Here is a 26,038-nt window from a genome sequence, read left to right on the forward strand (position 1 = left end):
TTGTTATTATGGCCTGTATTTAAATTTTAGTCCATGGTATGTTTAGTGAGCCATAATATAACTTCATAAAGGAAGTAAAATTTTTTTAAACTGAAATATATTTAATTCAATACTTGACTATTACATGCCTATCAAGAAATTACCTAGTTCTATAAAAATTTCAGCTTTGTAAAGTCAGAAACTTTATTTTCTCCAGTTTGCCCAAAGTTGATGGGGCTCTTAGGGACTAAGCTACCATCTGTTAGAGAGCTATGACCTATAATTTTATGTTAACAGTGAATGAAATATTAATCCCTGCCATCCGAGCTTCTCCTTCTTAGTATCAACTAACTTGGGAAACCAGGTCAAAACATTGCTTGTGAACATAGGGTAAGAACAAAGGGACATTTTATCAAATATGGAAGAGATTACGGATGAGCTCTTTCTACTCCACAGCACTCTACTGGAACACTGTAGTGACTAAAATACTTGTATCCACCAGAGCAATCTTTTTCTTACATGTGTAGTACTGGATACACACTGATAGGTTTGATCTATTTATTTTCTCGTGCAGAGCCACACTGCTTATGCTACTAGTACAATTAAATGTCTTTTTGGAATTACCTTTTTGCTTTGAATCAATTTAATTTTCTAGATTGGTCCTTGGGGTTTTCCAAAATTTTCACCAGCAACATGTTTACAAACCATCTTTTAGGGCTAATAAATGACTGATTCGTTATCTATTCTTAGTAGATTTTTACAAGAGTAATTCTGGAAGTTTGATTCTAAGCATTTAGGAGCGCTTGAAGTCTCTTTTGTAACTAGTTACAATAATACCATGACGTAGAACAGTCTCCTTTTAAACAACTAAATAGATCTTTAACCCTTATTTTGTTTGAATTATATCTTAAAACTTAACATTTTATCCTATAATACAATGTTAATGCTAGTTAGCCTGTTACCGTGATAGGGCAAAATGGTTTCCTAGGCTAAGTTTCATCTTTTGCCTCATTCCCTCCTCTACCCACCAAACAGGTCTTTCCTGCTAACTCTGGCTAAAAAGTTAATTGAGATACTTAAACTGTTGTTTTAAAAGAGAGTAGGTGTGATTTCCCGTGGAGGGTGGCAGCCTCCACTTTATGAAACAGATGTGTTAGAAAAGTTATATACAGATGAGTTTAGAAATGGGAATGCATTTTCCTGTAGGAACTGACAGTTGTTTCTAGTAAAAATGCTGTTCTATTAAAAAAGTGACTAGTTTGGCCCACAGCTCATTCAGTCACACTTTTTATATTTTGGTATGCAGCCTAAGTGCTTCATAGCTGGGCTTCATAGCTGCTTCCCATTTTTGTCACAAATAATATTAAAAAGATACATACTCAAGAATTGAGATTGAATAAAATTAATAGTTTTTATTCCTTATTGAGGACCTTTTGAAGTGAAATAAGATTTTTTTTGCTGTGGGTGAGTGGCGATGAAGAATGCAGTGACTACCAGTAACCAGTATACTTTGGTGTCACTGTGCCAAAGCTGCCAGCAGTCTCACCCACCATTGTTTTTGCACCCAGTGCAAATATCAACACGGTGAAAAAGGCAAATATGTCTAAGTATTATTATGAAAATAGTTCTGACCTCAAAACCCACTGAAAAGCTCTGGGGGACCCCAGGAGTCCTCAGACCACAATTTGAGAACCAAATTTAGAGATTAATCTAATTCACAAGATTTAAGAACTGAATGGATGTCTTTGGTTTGTTTATTTCTAAACTACCTTATTGAGATATAAGATACATACCATGTAATTCACCCCTTTAAAGTGAATAGTTCAGTGGTTTTTATCATATTTACTGAGTTGTAGCAAGCACCATTATCTAATTCTATGACATTTTTTTCACCCTATTAATCTACTTTCTGTCTCTATAGATTTGAGATTTGCCTATTCTGGACATTTCGTATAAATGAAATCATACAATATGTGGTCATCTGTGATTGGCTTCTTTTACTTAGCATAATGTTTTTGAGGTTTATCCATGTTGTAGCATTTATCAGTACTTTATTTCTTTTTATGGTGGAATAATATTTCATTGTATTGTTTTGTTTGTCCCTTCATCAGTTGTTGGGTATTTGGGTTGTTTCCACTTTTTGGCTATTATGAATAATGCTGCTGTGAACAGTTGTGTGCAAGTCTTTGGGCATATGTTTTTGTTTCTCTTAGGTAGATATCTAGGAGTGGAATTGCTGGGTTGTGTGGTAACTCCATGCTTAACATTTTGAGGCACTGCCAGGCTGTTTTCCAAAGTGGCTGCACCATTTAACATTCCCACCAGCAGTGTATGAGGATTCCAATTTCTTTGGCTTTTAAAGAACTCTCATTTACTGTAGGGAAAATAGTGGTGACTCTGGCTAATTGGAGAGTGCATATCCCGCCTGAAGGCGTTCAGATTACAATTAAAAAGCAAAACAAAACATTGTGCTGTCCAAACAAAACAGGTCTTGGCCAGATTGAGCCCTTGGCACCTGATTTGGAACTGCAGGTTCTAGTATACTTTTTTATTGAGTGGTACTTCTTGTAAGGTTTTAAAAATTGAGAGCAAAATTTTTAAAGTATAGTATACAAAAAGGTTTAAAGAATAAAACACTTTTATGTACTTGTCACTCAGTTTAGCAAATTGTTACCGGTTATCAATTAGCATTATCAATGTAAGCCTTCTGTGGACTGCCTCCCAGTGTTAACCCTTTTCTCTCCACCACAGTTAACCACTTTCCTGAATTTGGTTTTTTATCTTTCCAGTGTATTTCTTTACATTTTCTCTATGTATATTTGTAAATTATTTGCACAATATTATGGCTGCACAAATTCCTTTTTCTAATAAAAGATCAGATACGTGACTGAAAAAAAGATTGACTACTCATAAAGTATAATGCCTGATTTTCAAAGTAAAAAAAAAATTGTATTATAAGGAGCCAAAAATAATATCACAGGTTTATCTGGGGGAGGAAAGCTGAAAGTTGATATTTAATCAAATACTCTGGTCCTCCTTTTTTCCTCTTAAAAAACCAAAACAAAACAGAAGCTTTCTTCCCTCCTCATCTGTTGTTTGTGGTGAATTCCAAGCAAGGTGGCAGTGAAAATTGTAGTGTGCCTGCAGCTCTTTGAAGGGACTGTGGATCAGTTGAGCTGCGCCTGTTCGGAGGTGCTGCTATAAACACCAGAACCGAAACCGGAAAGGGAGAGAAATCTTCAGTATAAATTGTGCTTTTCTGTCTCTTGGCCAGTTAATCCGTTTTCTTCTTTAGCCCTCTCTGTTTTCTATCGCGCGCGTGTATGTGTGTATTAGCACTACAAGTATTAATATATTACCTTGGAGTTTTCCTTACAGTTCTTTCTTTATTACCCTGCCCTGCCAAGTACAAGATGTCAAGACCAGAATTTTGTAAAGTAGAAAACATTTGGAGAGTTAAACTTCAAGATCTTAATGAACCTGAACACTGATTTCTGTGGTATTTTGTGAAATGGCCTGTACTTTAGTACATGTGGGAGAGACTCTTCCCAACATGGATGGAATTAGCTGTAGATGACACAGATAGGCAGAGATTTTTCTTGTTTTATGGTAAAACTAGGGTGTTTCCCTCTCCTTCCTGTTTAGTCATGTTTAATCTAATAATTAATTAATAGTGTTGAAGGTTATAACTGCCAGTCTAGTGAGAACAATGTCTGAGATGTTGATCTCAACCAGCACTGGTCAGTAAGATCATTAAAAATCTTTTTATTCCTTCTGATTGTTTACTAGACATCAGTTTAGTCAAGATCGTTAGGTAATTAATGAGTGCCTAATATGAGCAAAGCACACCCAGTCCTTCTTTGAAAGTTCAAAGTACTCCGATCCTGGTAGATGAATGAATATATGCAGAATATATATATGTATGAATATATATATATAATCAAATATATGCAGAATTAAGTGAAGTTGATCCATGCACATACATCTCTCTTGCAAATGTACTGAGTAATGCTACTGAGGGGAGGGCCTTATGCCAATAATTGCTTTGAAATATGTGAAGTCATTATCAGACTGATTCCTTGTTAATGGAAGGCATCATTAGGTCATATTAGATAATGACTTTTTAAATTTCTCTACTGCTATATGGATGCTAATTTAAGTAAAAATTTTAATTGAAGGAAGTCATGCAAAATGTAATTCTGGTATGTACAATAGACCTGTTTGTTGTCGGTGCTGTGAAATGACTTGAATGAGGCTAATAATTCTGCCCAAATAGAATTTACTCCTCTGGGGAATAGTATGTGGTATGTTTTAATTTCATAAAGAGGCTCTTTCTAGGGGAGCCTGTCCAGCCTGATTATGTTAGAGTAAAGTGGGGAGAGCAGTGTTCTGTGTACTCAGAAATTTTAGGTGATTCCTCCCCTCCTTTTAAAAAAATACTCTGACCATTGAGTGTACACATCATTCACTACTTTTGAATATAATTGTGAAAATGAATCAAGGAGACTCTTAAAACCTAAAAAGATAATAAAATATGTCTGGTTGAATTCATATCATTGTATAGTTAGTAGCAGATAATCAAATAGCAATAAATACAGATTTTTTGTTGTTTTGCTAGCAAAGGCTAGTAGGTTGCTAAAATGAACTGTTTGATAGCTGATTAGTAAATCTATCTAAACAATAATTAGACTGTTATAGTAGAATTTGTGGCATTTTAGCACTGTCATTGGATATATAAATATCTCATGCTTTTATTGGTACAGAATAAACTTTTTTTTAATACAAGGAAAGAGAGTCTCTCTTTATCACTGTGTTTGAACTACTACTTGGACACTAACATTTGATATAATGAGGACTCAGGGTTATGTGTGTCTGGTTAGTTATAGATAAGTAAGGCATAGCTGATAGGAATTAAATGTTTTGAATTTCCCCAGAATTCCAGATTCAGCATAAAATTATCAGATAGTGTGTGAAATACTAGATAAGATATCTAGATATCTAATTACCAATAAAGTTTAGGTAAAACTATCAAGTGCCACTATTGAGGTTTTTAAAATTTGTTCTTTGTTCGTTTGGCAGTACTTTTTTATTAGGGCTCTTTGTCTCAGTCGGTAGTGTAGGAGTTGTTGCTAATATAAACCAGATACTGTATAAGAATCTAGACCTCTGTTTTAGAGATGGGGGGAGCAGTACTCCATGAGGAAGTGTGACATGAGAAACCATTCCAACCCCAAAAGTTACTGTATCACAGTACCTTAGGAATCTTTACCATCCATTCAACAGTTGAACATCAGCTCTTTGCCAAGTATCAAGCTAAGAGTTAGGATAATGTTTATTAATCCTTAGTTCCATTAAATTGTGGTTAAATTATTTTTAGCACACAGTGTCTATAAATATACTAGTAAAACAAAAACAAAGCAAAACAAAACTGAGAAGTTGAATTATTCTCTTGTGGACTTTGTAAGGTTAGACTTTTGCAGACTCAGACTTGAAATGATTCTATTGTTCAATTTTGAGCATTGTGCATTTTCTTATGAGGGTGATATTTAGCTAAAATGAAAAATGATTTCTTTTGCAAATTAGTAGTTTAAGGTTCTGGAACCCTTTACCCTTCTTCCTTAGAGTTGGTTAAAGAAGTGTCTTGTATGATGGCGAATTTCACTTTTGTTTCACTTTTATCAAACCTGATTTATATATGCTTATAACTGAATAAAAATTCTATAGAATGGTTAATAATTAAGAGTAATAAAAATATTTATCTTCATGTTTTGATCCATATATGAAACAAATCAATAATCCTTTTGTCCTACTGTTAGGAAAACTGAAATAGAACTTACATAAAGATCATTGAGTAGGTAAAGGTTGTATTTGCCATTTAATTTAAAAAACTTTTTGTTATGGAGAATTTAAAAGATATGCCAAGGTAGATGGAATAGTATAATGAACCCCCATGTGTCTGTCACTGAGCCCCCCAAACCACGAACACTTGGCTAATACTATCTATCCACATCTTCACCTCTTTCCTCTTTCCTGTATTATTTTGAAGTAAATCCCATTTTACCTACAAATATATATATTTTTTATCATTTTTTTTAAAATTTATTTTATTTTTTTATTTTTTTTGTTTATTGCAGTAACATTGGTTTATAACATTGTATAAATTTCAGGTGTACATCATTATACTTCTATTTCTGCATAGATTACATCATGTTCACCACCCAAATACTAATTACAATCCATCACCACACACATATGCCTAATTATCCCCTTCGCCCTCCTCCCTCCCCCCTTCCCCTCTGGTAACCACCAATCCAATCTCTGTCTCTAAGAAACGATGAAATCCAGCCATTTGTGACAACATGGGTGGACATTGAGGGTATTATGCAAAGTGAAGTCAGTTAGAGGGAGAAGGTTAGATACCCTATGATCTCACTCATCTTTTATTATTTTTAACATGACCGCGATACCATTATTACATCTAAAAAATTAACAATAGTTATGTAATAGCATCAGATTTTCAGTGTTCGCATGTCCAATTGTCTCATAAAATTTTTTCCCCAAAGTTTGTTTTGAATACCATCCAAATATGATCTACATCTTGGGATTGGATTATATGCCTTTTAATTTATTGGTTCCTTGGTTGTTGAAGAAAGTAGGTCATTTGTTATGTAGATAGATTAGTAAGCGAATTTATTGCAGAGAATATATTATCCTTATTTAGTCAGATGCCAAATCTTGCTATTTTTTTCTTGTGAATATTTTGATCCAGACATTCCTTTCCATTCTCTCTGACATTACCCTAGTTAAGGACCATAATTGCCTTATGTTTAGATTACAGTAGCCTTCTAACTGGTTTCTGGAGCCCACTAATACCGGAGTGATCTTCCTTCAAGCCTGCTCCTACTTCCTATAATCTATCTTTTGAATTTACAGCATTTATTATTTCTACTAATTAAGAAGTGTCACTGCCTGAGGAAATGAACAGACACTTCTCCAAGGAAGATATACAGATGGCCAATAGGCACATGAAAAGATGCTCAACATCACTAATCATCAGGGAAATGCAAATCAAAACAACACTAAGATACCACCTCACGCCCGTTAGAATGGCTATAATCACCAAGACAAAAAACAACAAATGTTGGAGAGGATGTGGAGAAACAGGAACCCTCATACACAGCTGGTGGGAATGCAAATTGGTGCAGCCTCTATGGAAAACGGTGTGGAGATTCCTCAAAGAGTTAAAAATAGAGATGCCCTATGATCCAGCCATCCCACTACTGGGAATCTATCCAACGCACCTGAAATCAACAATCCAAAGAGGCTTATGCACCCCTATGTTCATTGCAGCATTATTCACCATAGCCAAGAAGTGGAAGCAACCTAAGTGTCCCTCGACTGACGATTGGATTAAGAAAATGTGGTATATATATACAATGGAATACTACTCAGCCATAAAAAAAGACAAAATCGTCCCATTTGCAACAACATGGATGGGCCTGGAGCGTATTATGTTAAGTGAAATAAGCCAGAAAGAGAAAGACAAACACTGTATGATCTCACTCATATGTGGAATATAAACCAACACATGGACAGAGAAAACTGGACTGTGGTTACCCGGGCAGTGGGGGTGGGGGGTGGGCACAAGGGGTGAAGGGAGTCATATATGGGGTGATGGACAAACAAAAATGTACAACCCAAAATTTCACAATGTTAGAAACCATTAAAACATCAATAAAAAAAAAAAAAAAAAAAAGTGTCACTGCCTGAGTGACATCTTTTTTGTGTTTGTCCCACCCTGTTTTCTAATGTTTGTACTGTTAAGCTTTTTCCCATGTGTTTGAACCCACCTCCCCTTTAGATTGTGGCTGTTTGAAAGCCGGGACCACTTATTCTTTGTTTCTTGCAGTGCTTTGCAAGTAGAAGATGCTCAGTGTTTCCTGATTAATTATAGCTATTCTATTAGTGCTTGTTCTCAAAAGCCCCCTGGTCTGATATTACCCCCAATTAGTAGTTGGAAGGGTGATTTGTGAGTCTAGGGGTGTGATTTTATGAAGAGTATTTCTCAAGACAGTGGGAGGGCCTGATGAGCCGTCTCTGCCCACTGCACCATATAGAGTGCGGTGTTCTGGTAATAGATACAGTTCTCCGTTAGGTGCAGTCTCTTGTTTACTCCCATAGCACCACAGCTTTTGTCATTTTGACAACAACCTTTTGTTTCAGTGCTGTTTCATTGATTATATTTTAAGTTTGCTGTTTCCTAGTGACCTAATGTTAAGATTATACTGTAGGATAAATTTACTTTGGGAAGAATTTCCTGAAGATTAAATAATTCTGTTTGTAATATGTAGAATAGATGTTGCAAACTAGAGTGCCATAAGCTACCTTTACCCAAAGATGTGTTTTGTTTGGCCTGCAGTTTCGATTTAAAAATCAAGAGGTTTCGTATAAAAATTCAGATTTGCAGTTTTTCTTAACCCGAAAATCTGGCAACACTGGGCTTGCTGCCTCCCTTGACAAGGTCATGAGCTCTTCAGGTCCCCATCTGGTTGACTCCCTCATTTGTGTTATTTGCATAGCCCCTCTGGACCTTTCTGTTTACAACCCTTGGTGTAGGTTCTTACTGGCTTCAGTCAGAAAACATGTCCTTTCCTGACCTTGGACCTGGGGTATGGGTCTCACATTACTTTTGGAGACCATCAACCTCAGTACTCTGAATATGTTATGTTCTCAGTTTTTCTTTAGTGTATTAAGTTTAGCCGTGTGAATTCCATAATTGTTGACATGACTTTATAAATTACCAAGTGTTCAACTTAATGAGTTATATTAATTTGCAAAATGTAAAACAGTGCTACTCTTTTCACTAAATATATATTCATATTTATATATTTTGTTTTGGAGAATACTGTTATTTTTCTTAAGATATTATTTATGTTAACATGTAATACATCTTGCTATTTTTAAATGAATTAATAAAATATTTTAAAAGTGTCTCAGTTTTAATTTCTCTCTCTTTTTTTTATAATTTTATTTATTTATTTATTCATTCATTCATTCATTCATTCATTCCCCCAAAGCCCCAGTAGATAGTTGTATGTCATAGCTGCACATCCTTCTAGTTGCTGTATGTGGGACACAGCCTCAGCATGGCCAGAGAAGCCGTGCGTCGGTGCGCGCCTGGGATCCGAACCCGGGCCGCCAGCAGCGGAGCGCACGCACTTAACCGTTAAGCCACGGGGCCGGCCCCCAGCTTTAATTTCTAATTCAAAAAAATTTCCATAGGCTATAACCTGCATGAAAAAAGGCTTTTTAAAGTCTTCAGTAATATTTAAGAGTTTAAAGGAGTCCTGATACCAAAAAGGTTGAGAATCCCTGATCCTAAAGGATAATGTATTAGCCCAGGTAAATTAAAATTGTCTAAAGTACTCACCAAAATTTTAGAACATAATCAGTTTTCCTCTTATAAACCATCTCTAGGTCCCTGCAAAAGCCTGTTTAACCTCTGGTATTTCTGAAGTATATAGCACTATTTAAGACATTTTAAGCAAATAATTCTATGAATTCAGAGTTCCAGCTTAGAATGCCGAGAAATTTAACCTTCTACCTTTTAGGGTTGGGGGCCAGGGATTCCCTGGTTCTAAGCCTTTCTGATTGTTCTCTTGGTCTTGGTAGGAAAGTTTCTTAAGTAAATAGTGGGAAGAGAATTTGAAGAAATGAGATGGAATTTTGATGTGATTTGGAATTTTGGGAGGAGCTTTCAAATGAGATTCAGATGCTAGAGGGGTAAGAGAATGGGCAGTTGTGGAGAAGAAAACTTGGGTTTCTTGTAGATCAGAGGGGGATGGAATAATCCTACCTTCTTCCCTTTGAAGGGTAGACAACCTGGAAAAGAAGGTGCTATGCCCCAGATTCCTTTAGTCTCTCCTTCTCCCTCTTCTTTTCATCCATCAGTCACCCATTGGTTGCCCTCAGTAGAGGAGGAGGGAGGGACTCTTTCCTTCCTCTCTCCACTTTGGCTTACTCTATCCCATCATTATAGAGTCCTCACTTTATGTCATTGGAGTAATAAAACAATTAAAGCAAGATATGGGTGGGGAAGAGGAATTCTTTTGCTTTGGGCTGTGCTGGGATAGAGAGAGAGGTAGACAGTATGGAGAGAAATTCCCAACAGGTGTTAACAAGGGCAGGGGAATTCCCGGGCCACTTCAGTTGGGCAGCTGTCCAAGTAGGACAGTACGTATAGTCAGGACACACATCTTTTTATTCTCTAGTTGCAAATATCTGTCTTGTTTCTCCATCTATTTTTAGATCCGTTTGGGTTAGGAATTGAATCCTGTCTAATTATCCTTACAGTTAAATGATTTATAGGTATAGAGTATCTATATGTATTAGTATCTAGCATAGTGTTAGGCACACAGGTGCCCAAGCAATACTTTTTAGATTGAAAAACATCAGGTATATTGTCCTGTTACCTAAGAGGAGAGTGGAAAGTCCTCAGCATACATCTCATAAAATTTCCTTCATGGTGTAGAACTGGGACACGTTCTAAAAGTGGTGCAGGAGTATAGAGACAAGATTAGATGTTATTTTAACTGTATGTACTGGTTATTGGAGGGACTTTGGCCTGGAGTTTCCAGTGCCTAAAGAGGGCTAGCTCTGATGGCTCTTGTGGTCTCTGCTGTACCTTTCAAGAAGGAGCTCTTCTGGGCCTGAGACTCCCAGGGAAGGTCTATTTTTCATTGTGTGGGTTATGTGAATTTCCTGTGTCTGCCAGGATATTAAAGAGGACAGAAAAGGCAGGAAAGGGGTATATGTTAAAATTGACCTGAAAAAAAGCGAGAGACCTTTGACAAATCAAAAATCTGCTTACTGTCAACAATATGGAATTATTTGACTGTAAATTTATGTCAAAAAGTTTACAGTAATTTAACAAAAAATTTAAAAATATTCCTAAGTAAAAAAAATAGATAACTGTAAAAATTTCAGATGTCAACACAATGTAGCCACTGTGAGGGAGAAAAGGATAGCAAGACTAATTTTATTATTCTTTTTTATTCAGAAGTATAGTAATTCAAATTTCAGGATATCTGTTTTTATGTAGCTGGAACTTACAGATTCTTTGGAAGCTGAATGTGTAATGCATAAGCAGTTTTGATTGGAGTTCTTTGTTTTGCAAACTGGGTTTTAAAAAATTTTTATTTTATGTTCTTAGCTGTTTTTTTAAATTGTTAGTTTATTGAAGTCATAATAGTTTATAACATTGTGAAATTTCAGTTGTACATTGTTATTTGTCAGTCACCATATATATGTGCCCCTTTACCCCTTATGCCTACCCGCCAACCTTCGTCCCCTCTGGTAACCACTAATCTGTTCTGTTTATCCATGTGTTTGTTTATCTTCCACATATGAGTAGAATCATGCAGTGTTTGTGTGTCTCTGTCTGGCTTATTTCACTTAACATCATACCCTCAAAATCCATCCATGTTATTGCAAATGGGACAGTTTTGTCTTTTCTTCTGGCTGAGTAGTATTCCACTGTATATATATACCACATCTTCTTTATCTGTTCATCAGTTGATGGGCACTTGGGTTGCTTCCACGTCTTGGCTATTGTGAATAATGCTGCAATGAACATAAGAGTGCATAAGTCTCTTTGAATTATTGCAAACTAGGTTTTTAATGGCAGTTTTATGCAATAATACATATAGATCTAAATTTCCATTAAGGCAAAGCTTTTCCTTTTTATTTTTTAGATGGTATAACCATCTAAAAAATTATCAGGTGTTTTAAAAAATAAATTTTACCCTATGAAGTGAAAGCCGTCGTAAGAATTTGTGCATAGTAGCTACTGTTCTTATAATTGCATTTTATTATTTTGTTAAACTTCTGCATAGAAAATTGGGTGACTTGATGTTTTGGTCATGTCTAACAAATAAACTTCCTTGTTCAACTTTATTCTCATTAAATGTTACCACAACAGAAACCCCATATGTAAGCAAAATCTTTGCCTGTTCAGTTATTACTCCCACTTAGTCACTAGTCCAGTCATAGGCACCCTTGCAATCTGCTATTTTCTTTGGGGAATGGAAACTGCAGTATAATGGGAGGAACCAGACATTGTATACACATTTGGTACTATTTCACATTAGTCATTCTAATTAAGTTATATAAGTAGCACAGGAAAACTCTATCGTGTGAAAATCCTTTCTCTGAAAGTTAGATTTATTAGGACTGAACCCATATGCTAGCCTTTATCCACTTACGTCAGGAAGGATGCTTAAAAGTAGGATACTGGGACAGAGACTGGTTCAAGATGAAGTCATACCTTGGCACTGAACTAGGGTAGGGCTTTGTGCCTTGCCATTTCCGTAAGCTTCACTTAAGTTTTCTGGCTCTGATTTCATGTTTATCTGCCATATCTGACACCTCTTATGTGCCACTTCAGATACTCTTGGCCTCATTCTCCCCAGAGCCTTTGATTGCTTTTCAACCCTGGCTGTTGCCAGCTCAAACTGGACCCTGACCAACTTCACGTGGACATAATCTGATGCCTCATGCCTTGCTCCCCTTCTGCTTCCCTGGAACTGTACTCCGTGATAAGCCTTAGGCTTTGCTTTCTGAGGAATCCGTGCTAAGAATGTCCTTTTTGTATGCCTCTGGTCTGTATACTAATGGGTTCTCTTGCTTATGTATCTGACTGTCAGTTGATCTGATCTGTTTTGGCCTGACCCAATACTACTAATAATAAAGAACTGAACTTAAAATTAGGAAGAGGATAGGTCTGTTCTTGGAAGAGAAGATTAATTTTTAAATTTATCAGCCTCCTAAGCATTAGAAAGGATCTAGAATTGAGGTGCTGCCAGTAAAGTTTAACCATCATCATTGTTTGTAAGGGTAGGAAGAGGCAAGAGTTGGTTGAAGGGCATCAGAGAAGTACAATTCAGAGTAGGATTTGAGTTCTGGCTCTACCAGTTACCAGCTGTGTGGCTTTGGAAGTTTACATCACCTCTCCGAGCTTCAGTTTCCTTTTCTGTAAATCTAAATGGTAATACCATGATAAGGATCTTTTAGGATTGCTATGGGCATAGGTGAGTTATTTATGTAAAATGCCTGGCACATGGTAGGATGCTTAGTAAACGTAGCTCCTGTTATTCCTTGATTTGTTTATTCTGATCAACTTTCTTTACAAAAATTTTATTCATTAAAATATGTCATATTTTGAGTAATATTTTTTTCAAACAACACTGGCACATAGATACTTAGTAAACATTTATTGGCTGGGTTAGACATGTAGTAAACTAGCATGTCATGTTCCTAATAACAAATAATGCCCTTTTGCTTTTAATTGGCAATAATCTTAGATGACTTAGGCTGTAGTTCTAAGTGTAGTTTCTTAACCCTCCAGATAGCAACTGCAAGATGTTTATTTCAGGGGTTGTGGGTTTCCTCTGAAGAGCATCAATTTGCATAATATTGCCCAGAGTTGGTTTCCTTGTTCAGAGCAAAGAGCTATTATTATTATAGTAAAAGGAACTCAGTGGTCAAGGTCTTTGAACACTTAGAAGGTGTAAGTTGCGCAGAGACAGCTGGTACAGAGTTCTTGGAAATACAAAAAGTGAATAGAGAATTTAGTTTTTGGATCTTCTCATTGATAAATAGCATTTATTATAGGCATTATTATTGCTTATAGTGTGTTGGATCCTTTGCAAGGGTTTTACCTATAGGTACAACAAAAGACATAGAACAGAAGATATGGGCACCATGATTATCTCAAAATGTTCAGAAGGGGAATGAGGCAGGAAGGTGTGAGATGACTTCCCGAGATCACACAATTAATAAGTGGCAGAGTTGGGATTTGAACTCAGGTCTGCCTGAGCTCATCTCTCCAAAGCCAAATGAGCTCACTGCTTCTAATTACCTTCTAAGACTGTGCAGAAGAGTTTCTTCTTGATGTTTAAACATTTGAAAAAATATAATTGATTAATTCAGATTAGAGCAAAACTGTAGGCATTCAACAATTATTGATTGCTATCCAATGTATGCAGCCTTGGCAAGGTGTCTGATAAGGGAAAGATAGAAATGACATACAATTTTGTTTAAGGAACTCGAATTCTGGCGTCAGGGAAACTCATACACAGCTAAGTGTATTACATTCATTCATTCATTCAATAGCTGTTCATTGAGTGATCTCTGTGTGTGTCAGGATAGTGTTGACCCTAAGAAAACAATGATGAATGAAAGGAGATTTGGTCCCAGGCTTCATGGAGCTTATTAGTCTAGCAGGGGTATTATGAACTAACTGATCTAAAGCTAACTGATGATTTTGGTCATTTTGATAATCAGGTAGTATGATTAGAGCTCCGTGACAGCTTACAGGCCTTCTTCCCCATAACCAAAGGGGTATATTACAATGAAATTCTGACTGAATTCTGCCACATGTTTATTAGCAGGCAGGTACAACATGAGTCATACAATCTGTTCCTATAGGCTCAATGAAGTCAGGCTCTCAGACAAGCACCTTGCTAGAATGTTTCCCTTGAGACAAATGTAGCGGGATTCGGTACCATCTGGTTAGAGTTACGTTACAGAATCTGAATTCAGGTCTGGATAGAGCCCTAGGCCAAGACCGCTACTCCAGTGGCACAGAATGCTAGGTTGATGAGAGTCTTATACTTTGTTCTCCCAAAAATGGAGGTACCTGTATAATGTTTCTAATCAGTCTACATAGTTTTAATTTTACTGGTGAAAAAACTATTTCTGACCTTCCTTGTGCTGATTAACAAACCTTCTAGTGTTGATCAGAAAAAAAGATAGCTGAAGGCATGTAAAACCTGCTTCTAGAGCAGAAATTCTTAACCTATTTTTGCCATGAACTTCTTTGGCAGTCTGATAAGGTCTGTGGACCCTTCTCAGAATAATCTTTGAAAAATGTAAAATGCAAAGGATTACAAAGGAAACCAAATATAACGAAACATAGTTATCAGAAATATTTTTAAAGATGTGTGATACAGTAATATGTGCTTCATTACTGTATTAACAAGACATAGTGTTGGGAATAATTGCTTTAATTTCAAAGTTGTGATGAATGTAAATGCAAAATATTTGCAATAATTGTAATGTGATATGAAAATAGCTGTGATTTCTATTAGTGACAGTGTCACTGTTAATACTGTAATTTATTACCTATATTAATAATTGAGGGTAATCAGTTAGATGTTAGTGAAAAATAAAATTATAACTTTTTTCCCATCCATCTTCATAGATCCCTATTCATTCTATACAGTTTAAGAATCCCTACTCTAGAGTGTGCAATCTTTTTTTTTTTTTTTTTTTTTGGCTAAGGAAGATTTGCCCTGAACTAACATCTGCTGCCAATCTTCCTCTTTTTGTATGTGAGCCGCCACCACTCGTGGACACCTACAGATGAGTGGTGTAGGTCCACACCCGGGAACTAAACCCCTGCTGCCGAAGTGGAGTGCACTGAACTTAAGCACTAGACCACCAGGGCTGGCCCTAGAGTGTGCATTCTTGATTAGAATCTTTCTTATGCTACCTAATCAACCCTGGAGTGTATGTCTGTGATTAGAATATCAAATGTTAACTAATTTTCCCTACATGTGGATTAAAACTAACACCTACATTTCTTACTATTTTTCTTATTTTGCATAATTTAGTAGAGATGATGAGACTATAAATAACGAATACAAAAAGTGTGTGAAGAGTTCCATAGGAGAGAGCTGTGAAGTGCTATGGGATTATGCCAAAGTATTTTAAAATAACAAGACACTCTTGTCTAAAATAAAGACAATATGATAAGAAGATCTAGACAAACATGAATGCAGTCATGTATGCTATGGGTGTTAGAAAAAAGTGGGGAGAAAGAATGAAAGTTGTAATTACTGTAATTCTTTAAAGTTGAAAAAGACATCATAGAAAAATATATGATTAGGGCTTTGTTCTGTTTGGTTCATAAATAAACATATTTTAGATATAGAGAATAGCATGACGGTGGGGGTGGAAGGTGCAAAGGCGGAGTAGAGCCACACATGAAAGAGGGGAAGGCAGAGAACGTTCTTCCACACATGAGTGACATAATTATCCAGCCATGGTTATAAGCGCTTTGCACATGTTATTTAATCCTTACAGCAGTCCTATTATTATTTGCATTTTACAGATGGAGAAACAGGCATGGAGAGATTAAGTATCTTGCCCAGAGTCAAAACTAGGCCTATCTGGCTCCGCTGCACTCAAAATGACTCAATACAAGATTACACTGATGACAGTGCGGAGGATAGGTTAGGTGGGGGCACGACTGGAGAAAAGAAAATGAGGTCAGAGACCATTAAAATGATACTGGCAAGAGATGGTAAAGGTGGCCTGAACACTGAGCGTTAAGAACAGGTGAAAAGAATTTTCCAGCTTGGAAATCTACTCGTTTATTTTTTCAAGTTAGACAACATCCACAAAATAGGAAATGAAGGTCCAGTGTTTCTGATAGGGATTTTTATCAGCTAATTTTAAATATATACTTGGCTGGATCAATTCCTGTGTTATAAGTATCTCTCCCTGACTGAAGAGTGTTCATTATGGGCAGGCTTTTATTATAATCACCAGTTAATGTTTACAGTAAGCACCCTCTTAGCCACTTGTCTAGATAGAACTCCAGTGGAAAGTTTCCGAATGTTACATTGTATGGTGACTAAGCTTACAGTTGTAAAAGATACACCTTGTTATAGCAAAGGAAACATTAAAAATCTGTCTTATTTGCTAGCAGTCAGTTTGAGAAAACAGAGAAGTGGGAGGGAAAGTTTTAGATCCAGGGCAGGCTAACAATACATTCAGGATGTGCAGAGGATTGATTCATCTTTGATGTAAAATACAGCAAACACCCCAATGAGTCCTGACTTCTTAGGCCAGGAAAAGAGGTTCTGGGCACTGTAGTGAGTTCTGTAATAAACAGATGCAAGAGGGCTCCAAAAATGTGAATTTACGTGACTGCCTGGTAGATAAATAACTGAGGTCTGTAGTTCTCCACATCATAGACGATTGGAGCTAAGTGGGAGTTTATAAAACATACCTAACCCACAGTCTGCATTTACGGAGAGGCCAAGTCAATTGGCTCCTGGTCACAAAGCTTTCTGTCGGCTGCATCCACGTTCAGCTTGTGGGAGCCTCTGGGCAGGTTTCCCTCATCCATGCAGTGCTTCTAGCTCTTTCATCACTTTCACAGGCTCTGGAAAGATGCCTCTTGATCTCAAACTCCTGAAATTTCTGGTCAGAAGTATTATTGTTTTGTTTAATTTTTTTTTTAATTGTTTTCCTCCAAAGCACCAGTGGATAGTTGTATGTCATAGCTGCACATCCTTCTAGTTGCTGTACGTGGGACGGGGCCTCAGCATGGCCGGAGAAGCGGTGCGTCGGTGCAGGCCCGGGATCCGAACCTGGGCCGCCAGTAGCGGAGCGCGCGCACTTAACCGCTTGGGCCACTGGGCTGGCCCTAAAGCATGTCTTAAGATGAAATCATTTTGTCACATAATATTCTTTTGTCAAAGGTATAGTGAACTTAACAAGATTTGATTTTCTCAACCTGTTCTGAGTTTCAGAGGTTAAGCAAGGTTCCACTAAGTGAAACAATAGCAAGTGTAATTAACTTGGTAAGTTGTGATAAAGTCTTTGGCATCTATCCAAGAAACAGACAATGAGGACTCTCTGACCTGGGTCACAACTCCTTTTTGCAAGTCAGGTAGTTTCCAGTTCTTTGCTTTCAGGTGACCTAATTGGTTTATTAGCTTATAGATAATTAAAAATAACATTTGATGTTAGATCTTTATGTGATTTTTTTTTTTAGGCGTGTACCATTGCAGGAATGTACAGATTTGAGCAACGTTGCTATAACAAACCTCTTTCCAGTTCCATCTCCTTATATATTTGACCAAGGTTTTCAGTGCTTTACTTCTGCACAAAAGAAAATAGGAATAAAATTAATGCTCAGTGCTATCTTGTTTTAGTAGTAAGTTGTTGTCATCCCGTGGATACATTTCATTAAAAGATGCTTTTCCAATACAGTTTTTACTTTTTATGCTTATCAAAATTTGTAATATATTTCTTTTGTTTTGATTGATTGTGTGCTACTAATAATTATATTGATAGCTCAATGCAGAAGAAAAGTAACCAGAAAAATTTAAAGTTTTAATTTATGTAGATATTTTTGCAGAAAAGAATGATAGAGTGGTTAACAAAAGACTGTACATTAGGGTAAAATACTTTTGCAGAAAGTGGAATGGAAATAGTTCATGGGAAAAAAGTAAAGATATAAAATTACTGACTATTAAAGAAGAGTTTTTTCATTTAAAAAATAGTTGATAGCATTGATAATAAAATATCATTACCCCAATTTACAAAAATTTATGGTACTTGGATACCGATGGATATATTTAAAGGAATTTTATTTTAAAATACAGTATTTCACAAATTATATCCTTTGCAGCTATTTGAAGTCATTTTTGAAAACTTTTATATGTCAACTTAAACATGTACGAGGAGTTACAAGGTTTTTTGGGGCTAAATGAGCAAAAAAGCCTGAAGAGTACTCTAGGTAATGTGCACATACGTTGATTTATCAGTCTTAGACATATATTCACTGACTCCCTGAAGAAAATTTAACTTATATGTACACCCTTTTTACCTCTTCTCCTACTGTTTGATTTTTATATTATTTTTATTTCTTCTGTTGGTCATTTCTTTGATGTTTTTACATGACATACTGACACCTGTGTTTCTTATTAAATCAACTTTAAACGTTATCTCTTCACTCCTTGACCAAGATGAAGACCCTTCCCTTTTTTTATCCCCTTTCACAGCCCACTTGCTTTATTCATAAGTTGACATTATATTATCTGCATATATTTATGTATCCATCCATCTGCCTACCCATCTGCCGGCCTGCGCGCACATCCATCTAACCGTCCATTTCTCTTTGTCTCTATCTCAGTGCTAGACCAAATAGTGTGTTAGGATTGCTTGTCCTTCTCTGGGTTCATTATCATAACCCACTGGCTATTTGATGGAGTGTGTTCTAGCATAAAGTTTAAACAAATTCTCTTTTCTTAAATTCCATCAGTTGCAACAGATTGTACCACATTTGCTTTATATTTGGCCCATGACTCGCTTGAATAGCTTTTTGTTTTTCCTGCAGTTTTGTTTATTTTTTTATTCTGTCTTTAGCATATTCTTAAATTTTTCCTCTCAAATTCTTAGCTATACCATTCTGTTAATTTCCTCCAAAGATCTCTGTCTGAGAGCCTTCTGTCTTGTGGTTGTTCTCTAGACCTGCTCCTATATAACTATTATCTGGAATTCAGTGAGGAATAATTAACATTTTCTGGCTCTTTTTAATTTTTAGATCATGGTTTCTTAAGGAAACTGGTAGTTTAGAGTCTAATGTGTAGCAATATGGGTAGGACAAGATGTTGACAAAGAATATACATAGGAAAAGTGGTGTCTGGAGATTTGAGGAGAAGTTTCTAAGGAAAGATTTTATTTTAGACAGGATGTAGCCATGGTTAACCTAACTCCTGGTCTCTCATTTCAATAAACATTCATTGAATGCCTACAATTTGGCAGGCACTGGGCTAAATTTAGGTGCTGAGACATCAAGATGAAGGAGCTGGTGTGGAGACAGCAGGCACAGAAGCACCTGTAAGCAGTTGATACAATGTAATACATGTTATAAGGAAACATATCAAGGAATTCTGGGAACCTTATATTTTCATCCTTAATATCCCACCCAATAAGCACGAGGTATCTCATCCAATAAGCACGATGTAACTGTGCTCATAATGTCCCAAGACGCAATGGGTGTTTCAGATAGGAAACAGGTTTAAGAAGTTCAAGGAGGGCTGGCCCCGTGGCTTGGCGGTTGAGTGCACGCACTCCGCTGCTGGGGGCCCGGGTTCGGATCCCGGGCGCGCACCGATAAGTCGCTTCTCTGGCCATGCTGAGGCCGCGTCCCGCATACAGCAACTAGAAGGATGTGCAGCTATGACATACAACAATCTACTGGGGCTTTGGGGGAAAAATAAATAAATAAATAAAATCTTTAAAAAAAAAAAAGTTCAAGGAGGAATCAACTGATACCTATAAAAGAGAGGGAAGGGGGAGGTGGTATTAGGAAAAGCTGCTAAACTTTAACATTTATTATTAGTGAGTGATAGATCTGATCAATACAGCAAAGTATAATGAACCGTCTTGGGGAGTGTATCCTGACAGCCCTTGAAAAAACCTCTGGAAAAACCCACACTATTGCAAGTGAATTTCCAATTGGTGGAATATGACTAGGGAGATTTTAAACTAGGCACCTTAGTGCCTTGTCTTCTCTGGACCAGCTCTTATTCTGGTTTTCTTCAAACTAGTTCGCTGAAGAGTGAGTAAGATATTTGCATTGTCTTGTCGTCATAGCCAAAAGGCATTCCTCTCCTCTTACTTTTGAAAGAGATTCTTTCTCTCTGTTGGGATTTTAGGAAGCCCATACACAACACCTCCTTTTTCTCCCCACCCCAATTTTGAACTGAGGTAGTCATGGGGATCAGTAAGATAGAGAGATACAAATCAAAAATAAAAACACTAATACCTGGTGCTCAGTATGTGCCAGGCACTGTTCTTATCTTCATAGCAGTCCTATGAAATTGGTTGTCTTATCTACTTTTTACAGATAAGGAAAACTGGAACGTGGAGAGGTTAGGTTAGTTGCCCAAGGTCACATAGTAAGTAGTGGAGCCTGGATTCAAAATCAGGCAGTTTGATTCCAGAGCCCAATCTCTTTACTACCACTGTGTTGTCCTGCATCTCACTTCACCCCGGTTACTGATGGAGCTGTTGGAGAAAATGGCCAAGTAGGTTCCCTGATCCCTCCGCCCTGAATTACAGACTTAGCCAGGCATAGGCAGCTGGACAGCTAGCTGCAGGCCTCCCTCGTTCAATGGAGGAGCAGAGCCTGTGTACTCAGTTCCTTCCCTTGAACACCACTAATTTGATAATTCACCCTTCCTTTCCTCAGGACAGAGTGGGGGGGCTTAGAGGCATCAGGAGCATTACCTGGAGTTCTTACATGGAAACATGAGCAATGAGGAATAAAATATCCTCTCTGTACACTCTCCGTTCGTTTAAGACCACGTCTTTTTTGGGGAGTTAGGATAGGTTGAGCTGGAGCTGGAGAGAGGCAGCCCTCCCCCAAACAAGGTTTAACCCAAGCGCCTGGAGCTCACACAGCGTCGCTCTGTGCCACTGTGTATACTTATCCACGTAGGTTTCCCTAGGTTGTAGCCCACTTTCTTATGCTGACCACTTCGTTTGAAGGCAAGGGAAAAAACAAACAACAAACAAAAACCCCAAATCAGGTCATTTTTAACAAACATCCTTCCTGAAGTTTCCTGAAACAAGCAAAGTTGTCTTTAACTTGTTCTTCCACATCATTTGCCATAGAGAGAAAGAGAGGCAGAATATTCAAGTAGAAACAGTGTAGTTTTAGGATGAGAACAAGTGCAACTGAACAAATTGTTTAATCTCTCTGTGCTATTCTTTCTTATTACTGTATAAAATAGAGAGTGTAAGACCTATCATGTAGGGTTGGTGTGAGGATTAGAGCTAAAGTGTACCAGGTATTTGACCCACAGTAACAAAAGGTAGCTTCTGTTGTTAATAAAGATATGAAAAATACAGACTTAAATCTGTTTAATGCTTAAAAACAGTATTACACAAGCAAGTTTCTTAGGCAGGTCTCTTTTTAACACTACTGGGAAATGGGAATCCTGATGTATATTTGGATATTTCATCTGGTTATCTGCAGACGCCCTCATGTATGAAGGTGAGTGCACAAAACTAATTTGCAAGTATACCTCCTATATGCAGTACTGGTTACTGATATGTTGTATACAAATTGAGTTTTAAATTTAAATTCATGTCCTCATTTTTAAAATTTTATTTCCAAGAGTCTAAATTTGCATTCAAGCTTCCAATGCTTTTTTATTTGTCTTTTAAGTTAATGCATTCAAAGATTGCTGCTGCTTTCTTCAAAACATTTTAGCTTAGTTGAAGACTATCATAAATTCTGGAAGCATACTGTTTCTTTAAGAGTTAGTTGGTCATATCTTGGGACATGAAATAATTAAAGGATATTGGTGTTTTTATTCTTCTCTAAGATACCCCGCCCCTGCTGTGTTGCACCAAAATTGATGTATTTTGCTTGTCTGTAAAATACAGACCTTTTGGCTGTATTTTGACTTGGCTTGACAAGTAGGCTTGACAAGTCTTTTCTACCTGTATCCTCCTTCCCCCCTTCCCCACGCACCACTTAGTCTACTTGTGGATTGGAACACATCTCCTTGAGGTTTGTTTGCCTATTCAGGAAACCAGACTTTACGAGAGAGTTGAAGGAGGACCAAAACAAAAACAATAAAATCCAATGCAGGGAAGGAAGAGCCACCATACAAAATTTACTTTAGCAGCTTGGTCCTGGAAAGATAATACAATGTTGATGATCTCTGAAGACCTACATGTTTTGGTTTTGTCCCTTCAGCAGAGTATTGCTTCTGCTTTGGTTTGAATCCCCAATCTAGTTTTTAATTGTTGACCTTGAGCAAGTTACTTAATCTTTCTGAGCCTCAGTTTCCTCACTTATAAAATGAGGATGATGATAGAATCTATCCTTTAGGGTTGTTTTGAGGATTAAAGAAAATAATACATGGATTGCACTTACAGTAGTGTTTGGACCTTGTAAGAGCACAAACGTTTATTGAATCTAGGTTTGAACCTAGTCTGCCTAGCTCCCAAGCCATGTTCTTTCCCCCATGTACATGGCATTGCACAGCAGTGTGAGTAGATTATGTAGGTGGTAGGCCCATCTAATCACTGAAGTAGCAGAGGTTTGATGAGGTTAAGTGACTACTAGAGTCACAAATGCAAGGTAGAACCAAACTGAATGGAGAGTTTCTACCTGCAAGTGTGGGGTACTTTTCCTTACAGCGTTGTGAAGACAGTATCTTCAATATCTAATGTTTGTTATCTTACCAACTGCATTGCAAGCTTCTTGAGGACTTTGGCTGTTAAGTCTGGGTGCCATCTGATTATAGGTGCTTAAATAGTTAGAAACTCGAGACTCAGTGTAATGAAGATTACTTTAGCATAATGATTGAGGTGTATGTGTTGAGTCATCCAGTGTGGACATTAGTAATTAAATATAATTTAGTAAAGTAAACTTATATATATTGAGCTTGGTACAAAAAAGATTGGCCTGAATTTCAAATGAGCAGTTTTGCACATATGGACCATAAAACAAGTATTAAATGTGAAGTTAAATATATGCTGACCATATTGACCCAGCAGTTTTACTCTTAGGTATCCAAGGGAAATAAAAATGAGTGTCTACACAAAGACTGTGAAGGAGTTCAAAAGTGGCTAAACAGGTAAAGGGAATGAATGAAATAATAGTTAGAAATGGTACAGAGAAATAAGTATGACTGAGAATAAAGAAAAAGTGTGAATTTGATCAGGAGTTTGTCAATTCTCATGATAGTCTAAAAATATGGATAGAAACTAGATTGTGAGAATTTTTCTGTTCTCTAAAGCGAAATATAAACACATCTTACAAGACCCCTAACCTCATTGGTCGTTACGGAAATACAAATTAAAATTTCAGTGAGATGCCACTTCACACCCACTTGAATGGCTGTATAAGACAGACAGCATTAAGTGATGGTGAAGATGTGGAGCAATTGTAACTCTCACGTATTGCTGGTGAGAATGTGGAACAGTACATACACTTCGGAAAACAGTTTGATTGTTTCCTAAAAAGGTAGATATACACCTACCCTATGACCCAACAGTTCTTCTCTTAGGTATCTGTACAAGAGAAATAAAAATAAATGTCTACACAAAGACTTGTTCTTGAATGTTCAAGCAGCGTTATTCATAATAGCCCCAAACTGGAAACAATCCAAATGCCTATCACCTGGTGAATGGATAACCAAAATGCAATTCAGCAGCAATAAGAAGGAACAGAGAACTTAGAACATGCTACAACGTGGATGAACCTCAAAAACATGCTAAGTGAAAAACACCAGATGCAGAGGACCACATATTGTATGATTCCATTTATATGAAATGTCCAGAAAAGATAAAGGACAGAAAGTAGATCAATGGTTACCTGGGGTTGGGAGTAGGACCTGGGAGTGACTGCAGTCAGGCATGAGGGAACTTTCTAGAGTGATGGAAATGTTCTCAAAGTAGATTGTGGTGAGGGGTACACAACTCGATATGTTTACTACAAGTCATTGAATTGTTCACGTAGAATGGGTGATTATATGGCATATAAATTATATTGCAATAAAACTTAAAAAACTACATAAACATATTTAGAATATGTTAGGTTTTTTATATCTTTAAAACTATTGCATTTTTAAAAGACATCAGAATTGGTAACTCTTAAGAAGTAGCCGAGGTTTTAACTGAACTTTCACTCCTCTGTGATTTAGTATCTAACTCCTCTTCCCAGCCTTCCTTCAGCAACCAGTCATTGGCAAATTCCTGCAAAGTGTAAAGAAACCTGGGGTGACTATGCAGTGTAGTTTGAGGAATCCTTTTTGTCTAATACAGGAGTTTCTTTGGTTTGTTTGGGCTTCTCCCTGGCTCTTGCTGGTCCAGGCATTTTTGGTTCCTCAAAATATCTATCTCTACAGCTTTGTTCTTAGGCTATAAAATGTTGCCACTTCTGCTAGTGGCCTCAATTTAATCCTTAATCCTTTTTCCTCTTTCTGTATCTTGACTCTTTATTCCACAAATGACCAAGGCTTTTATTAATTTATTTTGCCTTCTTTGTTATTCCTTTGCCTATTAAAGTCAGTTTTTACAAACATGAAAATGATGGAAACATGGTATATTTTTGGTGACGTAAAACTTACTTCTTTTGGGAAATGTTAGCATAAGGTGAACGAACACAATTCCTGCTTACAGGAAAAAAAAAGAAGAAGAAAAAGGCTGTCATAACTGTACAATGAGTAATAGGTGTCTTTTTTCCTTCAAATTTCAGGCTTACTTTTAATAGAACATTGGTAGAATATTTGGGTCTGTGACATGTAGTAGGTAAATCCCAGTTAGTTTTTGAGAGAAGAGATTAATACTAATACTGTAATTAAAATGGATTAAAAAATATAAAAATTCAGTTTGGAGCTTTACAGTGAAAATATTCTGTTCACCTGGTCGCATTTGTCTTTGTAAAGCTTTCTAAGTAATTTCCAAATATCTTATTTTGAATTGCTTTGTTCTCTGACACATTTAGCATTATTTTAATGTTTTATGATTTTTCTCAGCACATTCCCTCCAGTAGTACCTCAGATTATGAAATTTCTTTTAATGAGGAGCAGGAGTGTTGTGATTCCTTAGTGATGTTCTCCGTGAGCTTGAAACGGGGAAGTGGCTGTCTGAGTGCCTTGTGTTTACTTCATTTTTGTAGCACCTGGCAGTTTGAATGTAGGCTTTGGATCAGGCAGATCCTAGTTTGAATCTTAATTCCACCTTCACTTTAGCTGTGTTAATTTCTGAGTGCTAATCAACTCAGGTGTAAAATGAGGATACTATCTTGTAGGGTTACTATGTTAGATATGGTGCATGTAAGTACTCAATATAGTGCTTGGTGCTCAGTTATTATTCCATAAAAATAATTTTATGCTAAGCTTGTATCTGGACGATTCCAAGTTAGACTAGTCCAAATTGAATGAGCTTTTGCCTCACCTTTCGTTGTTGTGAGTGGAAACTCCTCATGTGTCATTTACTTGTGATGAGCTGGAGCTTGGCTTGTTTTTAAGCTTTGTTAGGTTGGGGCCAGAGTAACCTTTATTCTAGAGTGAGTTTAGCCCAGCTCCTAAATTTTGGCCTTCCTGGGCTCTATACCAAATGCTACCCTAGTGTTCAGGGAGATCTTTCCACTGTGGCTGGTTATAACTCATGTCTCCAAGCCCCGTGTGTGTTCTGGAAATTGTTCAGTGTACACTGCTTCTCCAGTAGTAGT

At 36.9% G+C, this 26,038-nt stretch overlaps 1 protein-coding gene across 3 annotated transcripts in view; it reads left to right on the forward strand.

Annotated features, from left to right (window-relative positions):
- The window catches only part of KIF13B (kinesin family member 13B), a 196,265-nt gene that overhangs the window by 21,416 nt on the left and 148,811 nt on the right, over positions 1–26,038 (forward strand). The window lies entirely within an intron of this gene.

This window comes from Diceros bicornis, chromosome 11 (assembly GCF_020826845.1).
Source record: "Diceros bicornis minor isolate mBicDic1 chromosome 11, mDicBic1.mat.cur, whole genome shotgun sequence".
In the NCBI taxonomy this organism is placed as follows: Eukaryota; Metazoa; Chordata; class Mammalia; order Perissodactyla; family Rhinocerotidae; genus Diceros; species Diceros bicornis.